General features: G+C 45.2%; 1 long non-coding RNA gene across 1 annotated transcript; it reads right to left on the bottom strand.

Annotated features, from left to right (window-relative positions):
* Positions 1-12,113: 12,113 nt before the first annotated feature.
* LOC121836793 lies at positions 12,114-19,653 on the bottom strand. The gene is made up of 2 exons (XR_006077999.1): positions 18,863-19,653; positions 12,114-12,318 (listed from the first exon to the last, which is right to left on the bottom strand). It is a non-coding gene; the product is annotated as an uncharacterized LOC121836793 (long non-coding RNA).
* Between the last annotated feature and the right edge of the window lie 66 nt (positions 19,654-19,719).

Below are 19,719 nucleotides of genomic sequence, written 5' to 3'. Positions count from 1 at the left end.
TCGCTGCATCGTGTGTATTCACGCACAGGCGTAGACTACGGGGGGTCATCGGGGCTCGGTCCCCCCCTAATGAGATCCAAGGGGGGGGGGGGGGAGGGGGCTCTGTATCCCCCGGGCCCGGGCCATGATCCTTACCGAGACGCTGTTTACGTGCCATGTAACGAGTTTCTAGTAGTGGCATGTAAACAAAATAATGCCCACGTTGCCTTTATTGACAAAATGCATGAAACATAGAATCCCTGCGTGCTTCTGGGGGGGGTGCTTTTCCACTTGGGCGGAAAGCACCTCCCCCCCCCCCCCGAAGAACTTCTCAGCCTGCCCCCCCCCCCCCCCCCCACCCCTCCCCCCCCAAGAAGATGGAAAGTTTACGCCGCTGCATTCACGTGAGTCTGTGATTGCCAGTGTCTGATCGGGTTCAGCAGTCTTTTTGGCATGTCAAACAACCAGTCGGATGTTGAGTCGTGTATGGCCTGACCGGGCCCCCAGTGTTTACCACATAAAATGTGGCATTCCGCAGTCATTGATACGCAGGAAGCAGCTGTCCAAGCGTAAATGTAAAACTAAAAAAAAAAAAAAAAAAATCTTTTTTTTTTGTGGTTTTTTTTAGTAAAGGACTTTGACAACCGATATGACTGCAATATGCAAAAGTTGGACAAATGACGAGAAAAAAACTTTCAGCCTTTCCACTGTGGTGAAGAAGGAAAACCAGCGGAGCTGTACAATGAAAAGTAACGGCTGGCCGCGAGTCGGCAAGCCAAAGTGGAAAGGCTGCCGCCACCTATGAACGACGGCGGCAACCAGATAGGTGGCTTGCCGCCGTCGCTCATAGATGGTGGTAGGTGTCCAGAGTTCGGTGTCTTCATTTCTTTGAGGGGGATACGATCCTGGGGAAACGAGCCCTCAACAGCTCCGCTGTAAAAGTGGTTCCAGCAGGGCATAAAGAAGCTGCCACACAATTGATGCAAGGGCATTCGGCTCCTGTGGGAGTCTGTCAAGGTGGACATGCGTGCCTACATCTAGGTGACCGGTATCTGCAGCAGAAAACAAAATTGTGAATCCAAATAGTATGCTGCTGGTAATTGGCTCTAGATCATGTGGCCACTTGTTCTGTCTGTGAGTTGGGGTGAACACTGCTCGTTTTTCTGAAACATTTTCTACGACTGCCATTACATGAAGAGAAAAAGAGTGGGGCTGGGCGTTGATTAAAAATTTTAACCCAATTAATTGACACCCTTTATTCATTTTTTTTTTTCCTTTGCTGAATATGTGACAAACGGTGCAATATACAATTTCAATTATAAATCAACGTCGATATGTTGAGCTGTACAGTTCAAAGACACTCACACTCGCAGATTATTACTTCAGCTGCTTGAGGCAAGGAAGTTTGTTGATATTCTCCGGCAACAGCGGCCACCTTTGATTGTTCACAATAGTCTCTGCTTGGCTAAACGGACACTCGCATGGCATTGAAGTGGCCGGGACACGTGTAAACTTCTGCACTTGTCTGGATTTACAAGTCTCGCATTGACAGTTTACTTTAGGTTAATATTTCACCGAAAATATGCCCTTCATATAGGTGTACTCATCCACATCTGCATGGTGAAAGCATTTAATTTTTACTTTTGGTCTGTCAAAATTCTACTAATTAACCGGTTAAAAAAATAATTGTGATTAAAGCATTAAATGGTAGGTTAATCAACCAATTGCCCAGCCCTAGAAGAAAACAATGTGTGTTTCACATAGGTTATGAACATTAAATAATAAGTTACAAACATACAAAGAGGAGGGAAAAGAGTGTGAAGGTATGTCACTGGGGACAGTGCCTCTTCTGATTGAGACATGTGCCCCCCCCCCCCCCCCCCCCCTGCTAGGCTCCGTTTCCCAACAATTCCTTCACACCAGAGTTTTAGTTTATCCGCATGTAACAATCTAACAGACTACCTCCTGAAATAAGGGAAATCTGACTATAATTCACATTTGGGCTGCAACTCTGTACACTGAAGCCACCTGAGCAAGTTTCATCATAGGCCAGCATGCTATCTCAATGTCACCAGGGCAGTAAGTAAACAGGAACGGAAGACAGATTCAGATATGCAAAAAAAAAAGTAGTCAAGAAGATTTTGATGAGCGTGTTGGAACAGATGTAACAGTAAGAAAGCACAAAATGAACAGAAGGACAAAACAGACCTGTACAAGCTTTCAGTTTGCAACAAGATATATTTGTTGCCAGCGAACTCTGCACCAACAAACGTCGGTGGGGAAGGGGGGAAGGAGCGAGAGGGAGAAGAAAAGGAAAGGGGGAGAAGGGTGCACGAGGGGAGAGAATTGGAGAAGGGAAGATAGCATTTTCGCATACGGAACATTGTAAAATCGGTACACTGGTTTTACGAGGCAGAACATATACTAATCTCTGCAATGGAAATAAAAATATTGCACCACAATATCGTGACAACTGTGCAAAGCCAAAGTGACTGTTTATTTTGTCTTCTACGTCCACAGCCATTTTTTTTTACTAAAGGGTCTTGACAACCGAGGTCTTCCTGCATCTTGCACATGTTCTCAGTACACTACAGCTTAAAATGCTGCAGTCTACCAACAAAAATTGTATTCATGCTACCAATCAATCATGGTTTTATTGCGTGTTTCCAGGCAACTCTTAGACCTAAATAGGGGTGCACTCACCCCATCCAATAAAAAAAAAAAAAAAACATTGTCACATCCTAATTAGCATTTATAAGACTTTTTTTTTTTTTACATTGGAAAAGGAGCAGAGAGGTCAAGGTATGTATTGTCGCATTTATTATATGCCTGCTGTATCCTAGACAAAGGAGTTTCACAATGCAAATTACAAGAATGAAAAGGTGCCCTAAGCCTGGTTTGATATTAAGGAACATTGAATAAAATCTTACTACGGTAAAATACCGGGCAAGCGCCCAGTCAAAATTTAGAGATAAACGCGAAAAAATGGGGGATGGGCGCTTGTCCGGTCATCAATTTTACATATAAATGTACTGTGCATATTTTTTTCTATCTTAGAAATTTGGATATGGGTGCTTTATATGGAACGGGCGGAAGCTCGGTATTCCATGGTAAGTAGAAATAAGAGAGTTACAGCATTAACTAATTTGTAAAGAAACACCATATCACAAAGTAGTCACCCTATGGAAAGAGGCGAAAGTTTCCAAAAGATGTGAATAACCATAATAAAATTGTTGTCCAATATGGCAATCATACATAGGCCTGACAAATCGTCACTGGACATATTCCAACTTAAAGGGGCCCTGCAATCATATTCAAGTATCTACCTTTTTTGCGGTTGCCACGTCTCTTGGGGTTCGGACAAGCCAGCGGGCACGGAGATATTAACTAAATATCAGTGCGTCATATTTTAACCGGACGACGCAAAAACCTCCTCCATCTACAGGCGCGACCCGCACTGCCGAAAGCGCTCGATATGTGACGACATCAAAACGTTTTTGGTTCTGGCCTTACTACTGGTCAGAGCTGCTAAAAGCTTTTTTACTAATCGAAATACAAAATATAAGTGGTGCGAACCGTTTCAATTATTTATGAAAGTAGTTTTTGCTCAGTATTTTAGATCAGAAAAGAAACTAATGCAGTTTATAAAGTATGGAAACAAGAAATGACCCGTCGACATACCCACCACCCAGCGTTGGAAAAGGCGGCACATACTAGAAAGGGGTAGTGGGATGAGGCACCAACGAGCGGCGAGGGTAGAAACTTCCCGGATGTATGCGGCAGCGCTGCGGTCGCATGGGCTCGAAGATCCGACCGGGTGTGAGCGTTCCGAGGGCCTTCGGTGAGCAGGTGTGGCTTGCGGTTTGGCCGCTTGGTAGCGCGAAGTGGCTCCCGTCCTGAGCAGATCTTTACCCCGTGTTTGCTGTCATTTGTGGCGAATGGAGTGTCATGCTGAATTAGTGTTTAATCGCGCAGCAAATGCAATGCGAGCCGCCCTGGTTGCTCGCTTCATCCAGCCAATCCAGCATGTGCTTTAGTGGCGCCCTCTCGAGCCGTCGACACGGAGCGCAGCAGCCGTGAGCGCCCGCTAAGTTCACTACCCCTCCTCTAGTTCACGGCCACTCAAGCCAGGACTAAGGACGTCATAAAGGAGGTTATTTTTTGCATGTTTTTGTAATTTTAATTTGCCTATAACTTTTAAAATAAAGCAAAATTCGAGAAAAGTTTTATTAAGTAACTATGTTCAGTGCGCTCAGGTTCGGTGCAAATTAAAAACCAGTTAAAAAGTTGCAGTGCCCCTTTAAGCATTTGACTTACACTTATTGAATTCCAAACAATTTATGCTAATTCTATCTTTGGCCAAACTAACAAGCAAAAAAGCTGAATTGTCGTGTGATATGAGATTACGCCCAACAGACTTAGGGAACCATCGAAGATTTTTTCAATGTGAGCAATGAAAAACGGGCAGGAATTAGCGAACATTCTAAGATCACTTTTGCTGCAGGGGCCGCAAAAGCAGGGGGCGCAAAAGGCCCCACTAGGCCTTCTGCGGCCCCCGCCGCTTCCTGTTTGGGCCAACCCCATGACTGGGCGAGCCCTAGTCTACTGTGCCTCGGCACGCTTCGCCTCTTGGCTGTTAACCATGGGTGTTGTTCCACTTTCTTAGGCATTGAGCCATCTTAGCCTCAATCAAGACGTATGTGCTCGGTCATCCTAAATTGCTATACTGCATCCTTGATTTAGGAAGCTCTTTGACCAAGTCGCACCTGCCTCTCCGAGGCAGGTTTTTCATTTTTGAATGTGGTAAGTTTTTTCGTTTATATTTTCACTCCAAACTTGCACCACCTATACTCCGTTTCACCTTATGTTGTACCCCAGAGAAGGCAAGAAGCGCGAACTCATAGCGTCAGCAGTTGGTCTTACGTCACGAGAGCTTGTGCCGCCGAGATCTTCCCTAGAGCAAAAAGCTCGCGCTTGTAGCCTTTCCTGCGGTACATCATAAGGTGAAGCAAAGTATAGTCGCCCCTCTGTAGCAAATCGCAGCACACAACGTTGAGAAACTGATTTTTTCGGACAGTCTAAAATAGGTTGGACGCATCAGGGTTTATGCTGTACACTCTAAGACCATATTGTAACGGGCTGACTGCTCCTATTTTAATTACCTTTTTCTCTTAAGCACTTTTCCGCTGCGGTGCTCTAAGTCGCACTTGTTAACATAGTCAAACCTGAGACACACAAGGAGGAAGGCGGCGCGTAAAAAGGACACGCACATATACACACACAGTCTCTGCCCTTCTGTGGACGTTACGAGCGGGTGCAGCAAAGATCTGTGGGCAAAACCACGAGAAGTAGGGTGTGCGAATAGTGGTTCAAAGCTCATAGTGCTGCGTAATATCTAACCTTCACAGTACGAAGGAAACACACGAGATACCAGTTCTATTTGCCGTGTTGAAGCTATGAATTACGCTGCGCTATTCGGTGCTAACTTCACAAGTACTCGCAGCTCACGACGAAGTCTTCGAACGAGATGGTTGCTGCATGCCAGCAGCATTTTCAAATCATGATAGCGGTGATAAAACCGACCTGCCTGTCCCACAATGTCTCGCTCTCGCTGATCCCGCCGAGGCTGTGCTAGAGTGACATTGTAACACCGGTAACACAGCACCACTTTGAAACGTTGTATCCGGTGCCCCGCGACTCAGTTTCGTCCATCTTGAAATCGCTTCAAGCAACAAACACAACAAGCGTCTCCTAGCAACGCATAGTTGCTTCAGACTACCGCTAGAGCTCAAGTGGGCGCTGGAAATGTCAGCGTGCCAAGCCCGCCACGCTGTCAAGGCGAACGTGGCGGCGTAGCCAGCGTAGCTTCCCCAGGGACAGAAAACCAAACAAATTAGTTGTTAGTTGTTTATACTGGACGAGTTTAGCCTGCCAGAACATGGCTACATTGTAACCCACTGTAGATAAGCAATTTAGCCGGTGCAGTACGACTGCTAGCCTGGGGTTTTTAACGCGCGCCATGCAGTAGTGATACACGACCGCACGCCGGTACGATGCTCATCCCGATCGAAACGGGCAGGGGTGGGGATTGAACCCAGGATCCCTCGGTTCTGCAGCGCGAGCTTTTGCTCCACGTGCTCCGAGCTGGTGTGCGCTAGCCCACTCGGTCTCAGAACCCCCCCACTCCCCGGGGGCACACCATGCCCTGACCGTTCCCCGACTGCGCCAGCAAGGGAAAAGAAAAGGACGGAAAAACACAAACCGTCAAACAAAGCTGTCAAAGCTACTTGCGCGAGCAAGTGGCTGAGACGTGCAACAAACGTAGCAACACTCTACTTGCGCGAGCAAATAGAGTGTTGCTACGGCGCCTCCTTTGCACAAGAGCGCGTGCAAATAAGACTCAAGACGAAGCCACGTGGCCACATATACTTCTTGCAACAGTGCTATACTCTGTTTCATACTTAGCGTGCAACACTGTCAAAGCTACTGGCGCGAGCGCGTGGCTTCATCTATGGTTTTGTTTGCGCAAGAACACGTGCAAATGATCAACGAGGTCAAGCCCCATGCTCGCGCCAGTAGCTTTGAGAGCGTTGCACACTAAGTATGAAACAGAGTGTAGCAGGGCGGGACTGCAGCGTCTCCTTTGAGCTACGTTGTCAAAGCTAGCTTAGCTTCCACAGTGCTCCAACTCCATCACAGATAGTAGCGCGAACGCATGCGAATGAAATGTAATAGACAAAGCCACGTGCTCTCGCAGCAGTGCGGGGCTGCTGCACATTGAAGCTACGCTAGCTTTGACAATATACCACAAGAACAGATAACATAGAACCAAAAAGTTTATGCCACAAGTGCATGAGGCTAGTTCAGCCTGTCCAGTGACCTCAGCCAATTGCCTCAGCTCATCCGAATTATTTTGTTTACACGAGAAACCGCGCACAAAAGACACTTTTCAAAACCACACTCGCACCCGCGCTGATTTGTCAGCACTGGAGATGTTATCTACAAATTCACAATCCAGCAAACACGTGTTTGTTGCCTTGGTAAGCATGGACACGAACAGAGAGAATGGCACCACCTCAGCACGTGCATGTTCGCCGCGTTGGAAAGTTAGGGTGCCTGCATGTCTGTCTGTCTCAGGGTGAAGACATCCATTGTTGCACTGAATGTGCCAGCGCGTGACGCTCTCGCGCACTCGGTGCATGACTTGGGCGGTAAAATGGCGTCTATGCATTAGCCAAAGCTACACGCTCGAGCTGAGTGACACCGGATTGCGCGCACTTCAAAAGGTATGAAAAACAATTGAGCGGAAAAATGGCTGAGATGTCACCACTCAAGCAAAGGCGCGCGTGTGTATGAAGGCACTCTATGGAAAGTGCAAAGCACCTGCCATGAGCGCGAACGATAAAATGGAGATGGCGCGTCCCTTGATCGCATACCGGGGCAACGAATACGCATGTACTGTAGTGTAAAGCTGCGCGTTGGGTGATACAGCGTGACAGCCCAATTTCAGTGTTCGTTGTCATACGCACTATAAAGTGGTCAGACGCCCCGATTAAGACAAGGACAGGTCCCGCTGTATCGATTAAACGAAAGGATGCATCAGGACAAGGTGCTGACGCTGAAGGTTTTCGTTTGCCTGTGACATGTAAGCGGTACTATGAACATAGTATCTACTATAATATATACATTATTACTAAATAAATATTCCAAACAAATATATTACATGTGAATGCCAAACGGTGTGCGAACTGCAAGGAAAAGAAATGTGCACGGTGTATACAAAATAATAAAAAAATGAGTGATTTGTTATTTAAATCTAAAGTTGTCAAAACTCAAAATAATTTGGGTCCAGAGGATTATGGTCACTACTATACTCCGTCTCACAAATGTCTGCAGTGAAGACGGCACACGCGTGTGACCATAGCTCAGCAGAATCTCGTGCGTAAAAGACACTTCAAAACCACGCGCTCGTGATCGCAAAGATCAGCACTGCAGATCTTTTTGGGATTGAGTACAGGCTGTGTAGTTTGTAAATACGTCTGACCGCCGCCGCCATGTACCTATGTACATTACGTATTTTACTGCAACACTGTAATGTACCAATTCATGCATGATGAAGCACGTACCAAATTACTCAGGCACCAGGTAGCATGGCAACGTATACGGTACACGCGCTGAACGCAGTATAGGGTATTCACTGGACGCCATATTTGAGGGTGATTTCTAGAGCGCATGCTCAGAAAGAGCTCACATTAATAGGCTGATAAGACCGGCAATCTTGATGGTGCGGAGTGCACGTATCAAAATAACTGTGGAAGCTCGCCGTCAGCACGCGCTCAGCAGTCGCGCACACAGCTATGGCCGCCAGTGATTACTCCCCATAACACGTTCCAGGTAGTAAATAATCATAATAAAACGTTGATGAGTTCTTGTTCAAAGTGCCATTTGTATTAGGTTTCTGCTTTAGCTCTAGTGTGTGTGATTCGTGACGGCCTTGCATATCTTCACCTAATCTCCAGTGTTTTACCGAAATGAAAAAAATAATAATAATAATAAGTTGCTTTTATGCAAGAAAAGGTAAGGGGTGGAATGGGAGGCGAGGGAGTGGAATTAGGGGCGCCTTGGCACGGCCCAAAAGTGGTGTATGGCCGTGTGAAAACCATATGAATGCATTCCATCAAATTATAGCAAACAACAAATATTGTTTTCATTGGAGACTCCTGTTTTTTCCCTGAAGAACTATTTAGACAATTTTCCTGTTTTGAAAAATGAGTCACGCAAGCGTAGTTTAAATTTTGGTTACAGACGAAAGCTTATGTAATACTGCAAAATCGATTATATTTACCGGAGAGGTGCACCTTGAGCCCAAGGCCCCGCGTATAAGCCGCAAAACATTGCTGGCACTGCGTTGTGATATTGTGTAATATGTATATATATATACGTATATGTATGTACGTGTGCTGCATTGTATAGTAGAATTTGTGCCAACTTCCGCAGATAACATAAGCAAATATTTCTTAATTGACTGAAATACATGTCATCTTCACGTTTCTAGAAAGCGTGGAAGGGTTGTAAGTTCTCTTTAGACGCGTTGGTTTTGGTGAAACGAGTGCATGCTGTTGACATAGAGCGTAGCGTACGCTACGGGTGATCCCAGTCAATCCAGCTGCGGCCCATCGTAAGGTCAAACAGAGTAGACTAATTTTGGGACGACGGACATCTCGCTTTGTTCAGCTAGCCGGCTGTTGGACAAGAGTCAGAAATGGGTATATATATATATATATATATATATATATAGGAAATATTACCTGGATAATTGGTGAATTTGGGCCTATCTTAAAAACACGGACGAGAAATGTTTTCTAACTGGTTAGTTTAAAACGTTTGTTCTATATGAATGTATATTTTAGCTCGAAAAATATATGAGGCCCCTTTTTCGACACCTGAGGTATACTTAACAATTACCGCGATATCGGATGATTGATGCACTGAAAATAAAATCCGACACGAAATTTCAGTTTTTTGTGCCCTTTTTTCAGCGTTTGGATTCTGCAAGAATGATAAAGTTAGAAACAAAAGCGTCTTATGCATTATCCACACCAGCGATTACGTCGAGTCTGCATTATTTAAAACGAAGAAAAACGTTCCATGGTTCCCTTGGGCGTACTTTCCCCGTCGCGCCGGAGAGAAGCCCGACTACGCGGTGCACGGCCGCTCTATGGGAGCTTTCTGATTTTCCTAATTACTAAACTCACCAACTCAGGCAAGAAACATAAAAAAAAAGAAGTGCAGCTACACGCGCACTTTTTTTATTTAATGGGGACTAGCGGGATTGGGACAATAACGGAGGAGCCCCTCTCCCTGCTACTTTCCCGCAGTGCTTGCCTGCTAAGGGAGAAGCTCCCTTGTAATTATGCGGGCACGTAGGGTTGGCAATCGGGTCAGCTGAACACAACAAAAAAAAAAAAAAAAAAAACGGGACACGAAGGAAATGACTGGACAAATGGACCGCTGTTTGTCCAGTCCTTTCCTTCGTGTCCCGTTTTTCCGTGTTCAGATGACCCGATTGTCAACAGTATGTACCAACTAGCCCAACTAAAACCCATAGCACGAAGGGTGTCCGGTTTTATTTTCCTCCCCTGCTTAGGTCAGTGTTAATTTTATTGAGGGCGACTAGTGTGTAAAATGAGTGAAATATAATTACCTAATTAAGCAAGGAAGTAGGAAACGGTGCAAAAATGCATAACAAAATTTGGAAAATGTTTTGATCGCTTCAGCCTTTGCACACTATCAAAAAGGCAGCATTGTGAGAACTTATATCTTGCATAGTACTTGCCAATAGAGAAATAAAGGCTGAATTAACAATGGTGGAAAGCCATACTTAAAAAAAGGAAAAGCGCAATATTTGTATCCAATTTTTTTTAAAACTCGATCTTGAGTTGGCCATTTCACACCTTTTGTATTTTCATCCTTGTTTTCCTTTTAAATACCTAATAGCCTAGGCATGTGCTGTGAAGCCTAAGGTATATGTATTTTGATTTTTTTTAACATACATCAGTTAAAAAAAGAAGCTGCAGGTACACTAACCAACTGTGTTTATATAGCCCAACGTTTTGTGGCCTGCTTTGTTCACGGGCGACTTATTTGGCCGGGAATTTGTATATCTCTCCTCCTTGTCGCTGCCCTTTAAATCATTCTCCTCGCTTTGTTGCACCCTGAAGCCCATGGATATAACTGCTTGGGACGGTACCGATCGACCTGTTCTGGTTGTTTTTTGTATGCTGAATAAGCCATAACTATAAAAAGTCGTTTTTTCAGTTCCTTCCGAACCTGGAAAAAATTACTCTTTTAAGAGTCATGGCATATTCAGCAGCAAAGAACCTGAACCTTCCCAAGCAGTTATATTCACAGGCTTCTAGGCATTGCAAAAAGGAGAGATTGATTTAAAGGCAGCGACAAGGAGAAGAGACAGACAAACACCCAGCCAAATAAGTCACCCGTGAACAAGTAGGCTGCAAAACGTTGGGCTATTTAAACACAGCTGGTTAGAGTACCTGCAGCTTCTTTTATTAATACTCACCGAACCAGGCAGAATTTTGCCAAAATGTTTACTTTTCAGACATACATCTGTTGAACGTAACTATTGTTATTATACTCGAACATGAAAACCTTAGTCCTCCCAGTGCCAGAAAGCAACAGCTTAAGGCTGAACTCCATAGAGCGAAATATGCGACGAATAACTGACGAATGGCGCCCTACGGCATGCTCACTTTGCGCGGGACGTAGCAGCCGCTGTGCCGATTCTATGCGCAGAACAAAAGCCGCCGGGCAAAATTAATTTTTCACACCATATTCGTCCCATGGAGTTCAGCCTCTATGGGTAATAATGCATATGCAAGTACAAAAGTTTCCTCGTAAATAAAAATAGGCTATCCCCCTTCAACTTGAAACTGACCTCCTAAGTTCTCAGGTACACAAGGGACTAGGAGGAGGTTCACAAAGCAATACATCTAGTTTACAGGCGTGAGCCCTCAGAATTTTCCATGCCAGCGGCAGCTGCCAGACTGTCAAATTTTACTTTGGGAACAGTACATACTTTATGACATGAAGGATCATAGATGGATGGGATCTTTCAAAGTAAATAATTCTCATTACCTACAAAAACAAAAATACTGTCAACTTCAACAGTTTATTTAGTACTACTTTATGGCATGAAGGATTATAGATGGATGGATGGATGGGATCTTTCAATGTAAATAATTCTCATTACCTACAAAAACAAAAATACTGTCAACTTCAACAGTTTATTTAGTACTACTTTATGGCATGAAGGATCATAGATGGACGGATGGATGGGATCTTTCAAAGTAAATAATTCTCATTACCTACAAAAACAAAAATACTGTCAACTTCAACAGTTTATTTAGTACTACTTTATGGCATGAAGGATCATAGATGGATGGATGGATGGGATCTTTCAATGTAAATAATTCTCATTACCTACAAAAACAAAAATACTGTCAACTTCAACAGTTTATTTAGTACTACTTTATGGCATGAAGGATCATAGATGGATGGATGGATGGATGGGATCTTTCAATGTAAATAATTCTCATTACCTACAAAAACAAAAATACTGTCACAACTTCAACAGTTTATTTACACAAACACACTGCACCATTCCAACTTTTATTCAAGTGGTAACTAGCAGGCAGGACCAATGCCCTTGGTTCCGAGATGACGATGAACTGGGTGACAGGAACTTAGTGCTACAAGTCACAACTGAAGCAGCTTATTCAGAGTGGTGCCCAGGACACCAATGGTGGGGTTCAAGCTGGGCTGCAAGAGAAAAGAATTGTCACAGTACAAGCACCGTAACCATCAATTTTAGACCATGTGGAACAGACATACACCACTTCAGTGCACTAAGAAGTTTGTTACTACTTTTAAAAACAAGAACTCTTGGATAATGATCCCCTAAACAAAGCGAATTGACAGCAAGGAGCTTTACAAGTTAGTTTGAACATTCAACAAGTAATCAAAATTGTTGGGAGTAAAAACATTTGAATATAGGTCATCCTTAATTTTGAAGTGGAAGGAAAGGAAATTCGTACAAATATTTAACTCGTCGCATCATTTGTAACCCAGGTTAAAACTCATCTGTTGATCATGCTGGCAACGTCATCTTATGAGCATTAAGAATGGCAACTGCATGCTTTCGTACCGAGCGAAAGCATTAAATATTGAACAAAATAGCACATTAGTTCACATAAAAATAGTGCTCGAGGCATTTTTGATCATAATCACAGACCACTATTGTAGATCTTTTTTTATTAGGAATGTCACTGAAAGCCTGTTCATTTTTGTTATAAATATTCACTCTACCATGAAAAGGTAAACTGGCACTGCAATTGACCCTTTAGCAGTGGTATGCCAGAGTAGTTCATAACATTACTAGACACAAAGGACACAAAGGCACACAAACTGGAGTTGACACAAAAATAAAGCATTAGATTGATTGTCCTGTCATCTAGCTGTTATGTAAAATTGCAGGTATCATTAAAGGGGCCCTGCAATCATATTTAAGCGTCTACCTTTTTTGCGGTTTCCACATCTCTTGGGGTTCGGGCAAGCCAGCGGGCACGGAGAGAATAACTAAATATCAGTGCGTCCCATTTTAACCGGACGACGCGGACACCTTCTCTACCTACAAAGGCGACCCGCGGTGCTGAAAGTGCATGCTATGTGTCGCGTTTGATCCTGGCCTTAATACTGGTCAGAGCCGCCAAAAACTTCTTTCTAAAACCGCGAGCTCATAGTGTTGGCAGCCACTCTTAATTAAGTCACGAGAGCTTGTGCCGCCGAGATGTGCCCCAGAGCAAGGAGCTAGTGTTTGTAGCCTTTCTTGCGGTACATCATAAGGTGAAACAGAGTATAGCGGTGAACGTAGAAAGGTCCCGAATGTACCCGGCGCTGCTGCGGTCGAGGATCCGACCGGTTCCGAAGGCCTTCGGAGCTGGTTTGGCAGTATGGCAGCGCGAAGTGGCTGCTGTTCTGAACTGATCTTTATCCCGTGTTTGCTGTCGTTCGTGGCCAATGAAGTGTCATACTAAATTAGTGTTTAATCTCGCAGCAAATGCAACGCGAGCCACCCTGGGTGCCCACTTCATACAGCCTATCCAGAACATGCTTTAGTGGTGCCCTCTCGAGCCGTTGACACGGAGTGCAGCAGCGGTGAGCGCTCGCTGAGCTCACTACCCCTCCTCTAGTTCACGGCCACTCAAGCGACCAAGGACGTCATGAAGGAGGTGTTTTTTTGCTTGTTTTAGTAATTTGAATTTGCCTATACCTTTTAGAATAAAGCGAGATTCAAATAAAAGAAAAGTTTTATTAAGTTACTATGTCCAGTGCGCTCAGGTTCGGTGCGAATTTAAAACTTTCAGCCTTTCCACTCTGATGAAGAAGGAAAGTCAGCGGCCGTCCATTAGAAAATGCTGTATGAGGGGGAGGGGGGGGGTCAGGCCCCATGGGCCCCCTTTCCCCTGACTACGTGCCTGGTGTATCACTACTGGGTGGTGCACGTTACCCCAAGCTAGCGGTTGTACTGCACTCGCTAAATTGCTCATCTACAGCTGGGAGACTCGTCGCCCTCTGAGGCATACCAAGTTCTAGGCTGTATAAACATACACACAACCCAATTTCGGATCTTGATGACGCAAGTCCGCTTCCGGCTGAGCTGAGCCCTCTTCATTCAACGCTTGTTGCTATTGCTGTCGTTTCTTCCTACTAAAGGCTATGGTTAGGGTTCCGCGTTTTCGGTGTTTTTTTTTCTTCACGAAATCGGGGGTATTTTAATTCGGGGTTTAATGTTTTCCTGCAGATTCCGTGGTTTTGTTTAAATTGGTTATGACTTCACCAATTCACACAAAAAACACTGAATCTGTAGGAAAAATGGAGCTGCCCCCCCCCCTCCCCCCAAAAATGCCCCCAATTTCCCCCCCCAAAAAAAGTCTTAGGCACGGTCGCGGAGAGCACGAGGAGTGAAACTCACGTGACTTCCTGCGAACCCACTTTTAGTGACGTAGGTCGATGCCTGCCTTCTGACCGCCCCGACACCTTGCGGTACACTGTTACGTCACAGTGCACTGGCGGGAACTTTGAATTCGGCCTCGTATTTCTATTTTTATAAAAAAAACTACGCAACTCTTCAGTGAAACAATTTTTTTGTAATGTCCTGGCATGCCATTTCAACGCCTAGCATGAAAAAAAGAAAGTTTTTTTTTTTTGCCGTGTCAGAGGCCCTTTAAACATGTTTGCACGTCGCCTGTTTCCTAAAGACAATACTTTGCATGCTGCGAGGGAGCATGCTGTTCGACGGGGGGATGGTTGGTTGCGCAAGAATACTGAAGTCCCTTGTTCGGCACACTTCTAAGATTACTGCTTTGACACAAGCGGTCAAGCGAGAAGACTTCGACCGGGTAGCATTCCAACTATGTTTATGTTTCCTTCATTTCCAGCATACCTGCAGAAAGCAGTGAGTATCATAGTGACTGTAAACACTTATTTTGTATTTTAGCTAGTTTCATCTAAAACTCGAGACGGTGCGCTTATAACAGCCATGCATCTGCAAAACAAGTATTATAAAAAATTTTTGCGAGCTTGATATTTCTGTAAATTCTCAAAGTGCCGGTTTTGGTGATCGGTCAGGTGCACAAATTTCCGAAATTGTGAGAGGGACGCTACGTATTCATTACCACAGCGTGGATTATTTGCAACAAGATATCCGAGAAAAAAGAATCCAACGTTAAGCGGCTTTAGAGTCCTTTAAAACAAAAAAATAATTGTTTTGTTTTCGTTGTAATACGCAGCCCCAAAAGCAACAGATGCTGCTAGCACCCCTATCAGCGCAGCCTCTTTTTTTTGCCCTGAGCAAGATGGCTGCCGATTTGTTAACTTGGTGGCACCCGGTTGCATGGAAGAGAGCAGGAGACCGCCACTCCAGAAGTCTTATATTTCAATTAACGCAGTAAGGCCATCGCAGTCGTGCTTCTCACTGCATGTGCGCGCTCGTTTCCGTAAAGCCGACCTGCATGTAAGCGATTTAGCGTGCGACGAGACAAGCGATGGAGATTTCTCACTGTCGCCCGTTGCATCACTCAGTTTTCGGGATTTCTAGAAAACGTCGCTCACCGTCTTGGTTGCTTCGCCGTCTCTTCCATGCAGTTTGCCTCGTCGTGCGACTGACCGAGCGACAGCGAAGCGGGTTGCCGTTGCTCGCCAAAGCGCTTACATGTGGTTTATACTCAATTAATTTACAAGCACACAACGTTGAACCATTGGCGCCTCGATTTTAAGTATAAACTGTATGCAAGTGATTCGGCGAGCAACGAGAACGAGACAAGTGACGGTGACCCGCTTCGCTGTCGCTGGGTCAGTCGCGTGACGAGGCAAACCGCATAAATATGACGGAGCAAGCGACCAGGACGGTGAGCGGCGTTTTCTAGAAACCCAAAAACCGAGTAACACGACAAGTGACAGTAAGTAATCTCCGTCGCTCCCCGCGTGCCTTGTCGTCTCGTTGCAAGCTAAATCGCTTACATGCGGGTCGGCTTTAGGGAAACAAGTGTGCACATGCAGCGAGAAGCACGACTGGATAGCCTTACTGCGTCAGTTGGAATTTGCATATGTCGCAATGGTACAGACTGCCCTTTATTAGCGAGAAAAACGCTAGAACGGGATGAACTTATATGGTCTCTGAAACCATAATCTTTTATCGTCGATCCATTCGCTGTCCGATTCCATTTCATAAATACGAAAATACAAGAGCTGTGTTGAAATATAGATATCAAATGATTAAACAAAAGCCCGAAATATTAAAAAGACACAATTTCAACGTCAAAAAGACACACAATTTCAGCGCGGAATGTGAAAGAACACGAAAGCAAAGCTCCGGTAGTGGCCTGTGCAGCACACAACGCGGGGGAACGGCGAGAAGCTGAAGGTCGGCTATGGCGGCAGGGTCACGTGACATCAAGATGCCGGCGCCCATGAAATGTTGCCTGAAAGGGTCTATAGCTATGCTTTTCTTGTCTAATAAAGCATCATTGTAACAATTGTGCAACTTTCTGAAGTGCTTTTCTAAAGTGCCATTAATGTTATTAACCCACGACTAATTAGCCACACATACTGTGAACAACTTTATTTTTGCGGCCACAATATTTCGCAAATTTGGAGAATATTTCATGCGCAGAAAATTTTGCGAGGAGTGGTGAGCTATATATTCTTTACCATATATTGGTGGGATGCGTTTTTTGCAGCAATTTTTAAGTCAAGAAATTTGTGAAAAATTAAGTTGCTTACAGTAGTCGGGTACGCTCATTTGCCTCCCAAGCCTTTGTAGGGCCTGACAAGTCAATCCCCTTCACCGTGCTATGCTGTACTAGAATCTAGTACACCATAACCGTGCAAATTCACGCCGCTCTTCCATCAAGATTCAATTTCTCGGAAGGAAACCGAAAAAAAAACTCGTCCCCTCCCCCGGCCGGTGCCGATCCCGTCATCTGAATGCAACACAGCGCTTTGGCATTGCCACTGGGAATCGCACAGTGCCCTTGCTTCAAGCAAAATGGCAGCCTTGTTTCCACCTAGCCTAGCAACACATGCATTTTGTACTCTCGAACCAGAAGAGAGGAAAAGGGTCCATTCTCTACAGTGCTTACTGGAAGCACCCACATTTGCAAAATCGTCCACTGACAGTGAGAGTACTTCCCCTATTTCAACAACTATAGCATCAATGTGTATTTTTGCAACAGGTGTACATACTGTTTCACATCACGTCCCACCGCAGCGGATGCTCCGAGCCATCTCAGTCAACCCAGCTCTGCGAACGTAGCACGTAATATGCTCTACGCATGTCACCCTCTTCAAGGTCAAGTAAAGGCCTGGTCACACATACAGAGGAGCGTTAAGTTACCGCTATGTGAGCGCTCCAAAGAGCGCTCATGTGGTGCTTCCTTGCGCGTGACTTAGTTCTAATATAGCGTGCAATCAGCGTTTTAGTAGCGCTCCTAGCACGACCGTTATTGCTGCAGATTAGCATGTGTACTGATGTTCAGGTTCCTGTGGTTGGGTGTGCATCAACAGTACGTACCATGGCGGACATGCGGGATGCTGAAATAGAAACGCGACAAATGCCCTTACATACAAAATTAGTGCATATGTGTGTGGACGACTTAACGCCCAGAAGAGCCTTCTGAGTGCGCGAAATCCTTCGCCACCGAGATATCGACGGGTATCCGGTGAACCTCGTTCCCAGGCCGAGGGACCGAGACACAGAGCTCTTTCGAAGGTGATTATTTTTTAATTGCGCGTCTTTGAAACCAGGATCACGTATGTCGAATAGAAAGTGATAAGGTCGTACCCAATCAATTAGTCGCTCAGAGTCCATGACTCTGAATCGTCCGCCCGACCCTTTGCTTGAAAGGCGGCTCTTTTACTTCCTCTTCTTTCAGTGCCAAAGAAAAAATAACAATGGAATCGCCGTGCATGCACTGTTTCGCAGCCGCAATCACGGCACAAGGAGCGCGCTTACACTGCGTTGCTAAAGCGACAACCGAGCGCTGCTTCCAGCGCTCATGAAGCGCTAACTGAGCGCTCCGCTGTATGTGTGGATCAGCCTTAACACTCACGGGGCCTTGGATTGGCTCCGATGGCTCGTAGGTGGTGTAAAGCCCCTCTTATCCTGGGAAAAGCGGCACCATTCATTCTTGTTGAAATGCTCGAGGCTTGCGTTGCGCACCACCTTCTAGGAAGAACATGGCGTCTGAAATTTAGCTCAGTGCTGCGCTGTGCTGCCGTGATCTTCCCAAGGGCTGCACGTAGCACGTACCTTGTGCATCGGCGCACCTTGCACTACTTTTGAAACGTAAAGGGGCTTTAAGGTGGTGCAGTTGGCAACGGTTGCCCCGTGGCCACTGTTGCGAGAGCAAACTGTGGTTCAAGCTCAAAATTGTGAAGGTAGGCTTGTTAGTCATTAGATTAAGGGCTTGGGGAAAGTGATTATGCGACTTCGCCCATTACCTGGCCCACCCTTCTGTTGGGGCTTTTGTAGGGATGCGACAAAGAGTATTTTAAGCATAATAGATGTCAACATAAGAAAGATATAATAACAATGTCAGCATGCAGAGCATGTTATGGTCTTAACTGGACAAGAGGTTAAACCTATGAGCCTACCACTGCAAATATTTCATGCTGATCTATATAGCACACAAACTGCCTCTGCTTGCCAAACGTTTACCCCTGCATCCTTATTTTCAGAACGAGGGTGGTGTGCTGCAGTAATCAAATGACAGATGAAGAAATAAACTTCACCATATCGACTGACCTCACTGAAGTGAGCGCCTCTATCCTTCAGCATCCCGCTCCACTCCCGGCTGTTCGATGAAACCATGGCCTGCCTTGTGGTTCCTGCAGAAAGTGTTCGTCTCCCGGGCATCCTTGTTCTTTCCCGCAGAACCTCGGCACGTCCACCGCGGGCTGCTTTGCCTCGGGAGGATGACCGTCAATCCAGCAGTCATGACGAACAGACGCTTAATCGCCGCTAAAGAACGAATCGACTGAATCTCGACAGCCACGTCTGGTTTCAATAGGAAAATGCCGAAGGTCTTTCCACAAGAAACCCCAGTTGTCCCAGTCACGGAACCCCCAGATATCAAAGCACGTGGTACACCCGAGTTTTGGGCTAAATACAAAGGCAATCGGAATCTCGCGAAAGAAATAAATACGTGAAAAAAATCAACAAGACACCAAGAAGGGAAGATCAACGCTCAGAAACGAGGGTTCACAACAAATAGAGGTGGACTTGCGAAGGTTGCAGGAACACCAGGAGCCGAAGAAAGTAAACAACGGTCAAAACGCGGGAAACCGAAGGGATTCTCCCGCCCCTCATCAAATGTAACACGTGACATTACACATAATAATTATCTCAGAATGCATTGCATATATCTAATATAATTTCATTTCTACTAATTTAAAATTTATATAAATAACCTTAACAAAATAATTCACTCAATTTATATAGACACGTGACTTTTTCTTAATAGCCAATCACAATTCTGGGTCTACCCAACGCTGGGCGTTGCGTAGACCGGGTCGACGCAGACACTGCCAAAATAAATTGACTGTGAAAAAAAAAGAGCACATGCATTGCATAATTTTTAGGGGGTGGTATGACGTCATGAG

This window comes from Ixodes scapularis, unplaced genomic scaffold (genome assembly GCF_016920785.2).
Source record: "Ixodes scapularis isolate PalLabHiFi unplaced genomic scaffold, ASM1692078v2 PGA_scaffold2__306_contigs__length_199485367, whole genome shotgun sequence".
NCBI lineage: Eukaryota > Metazoa > Arthropoda > Arachnida > Ixodida > Ixodidae > Ixodes > Ixodes scapularis.
This window is presented reverse-complemented; position numbering and strand designations above follow the sequence as displayed.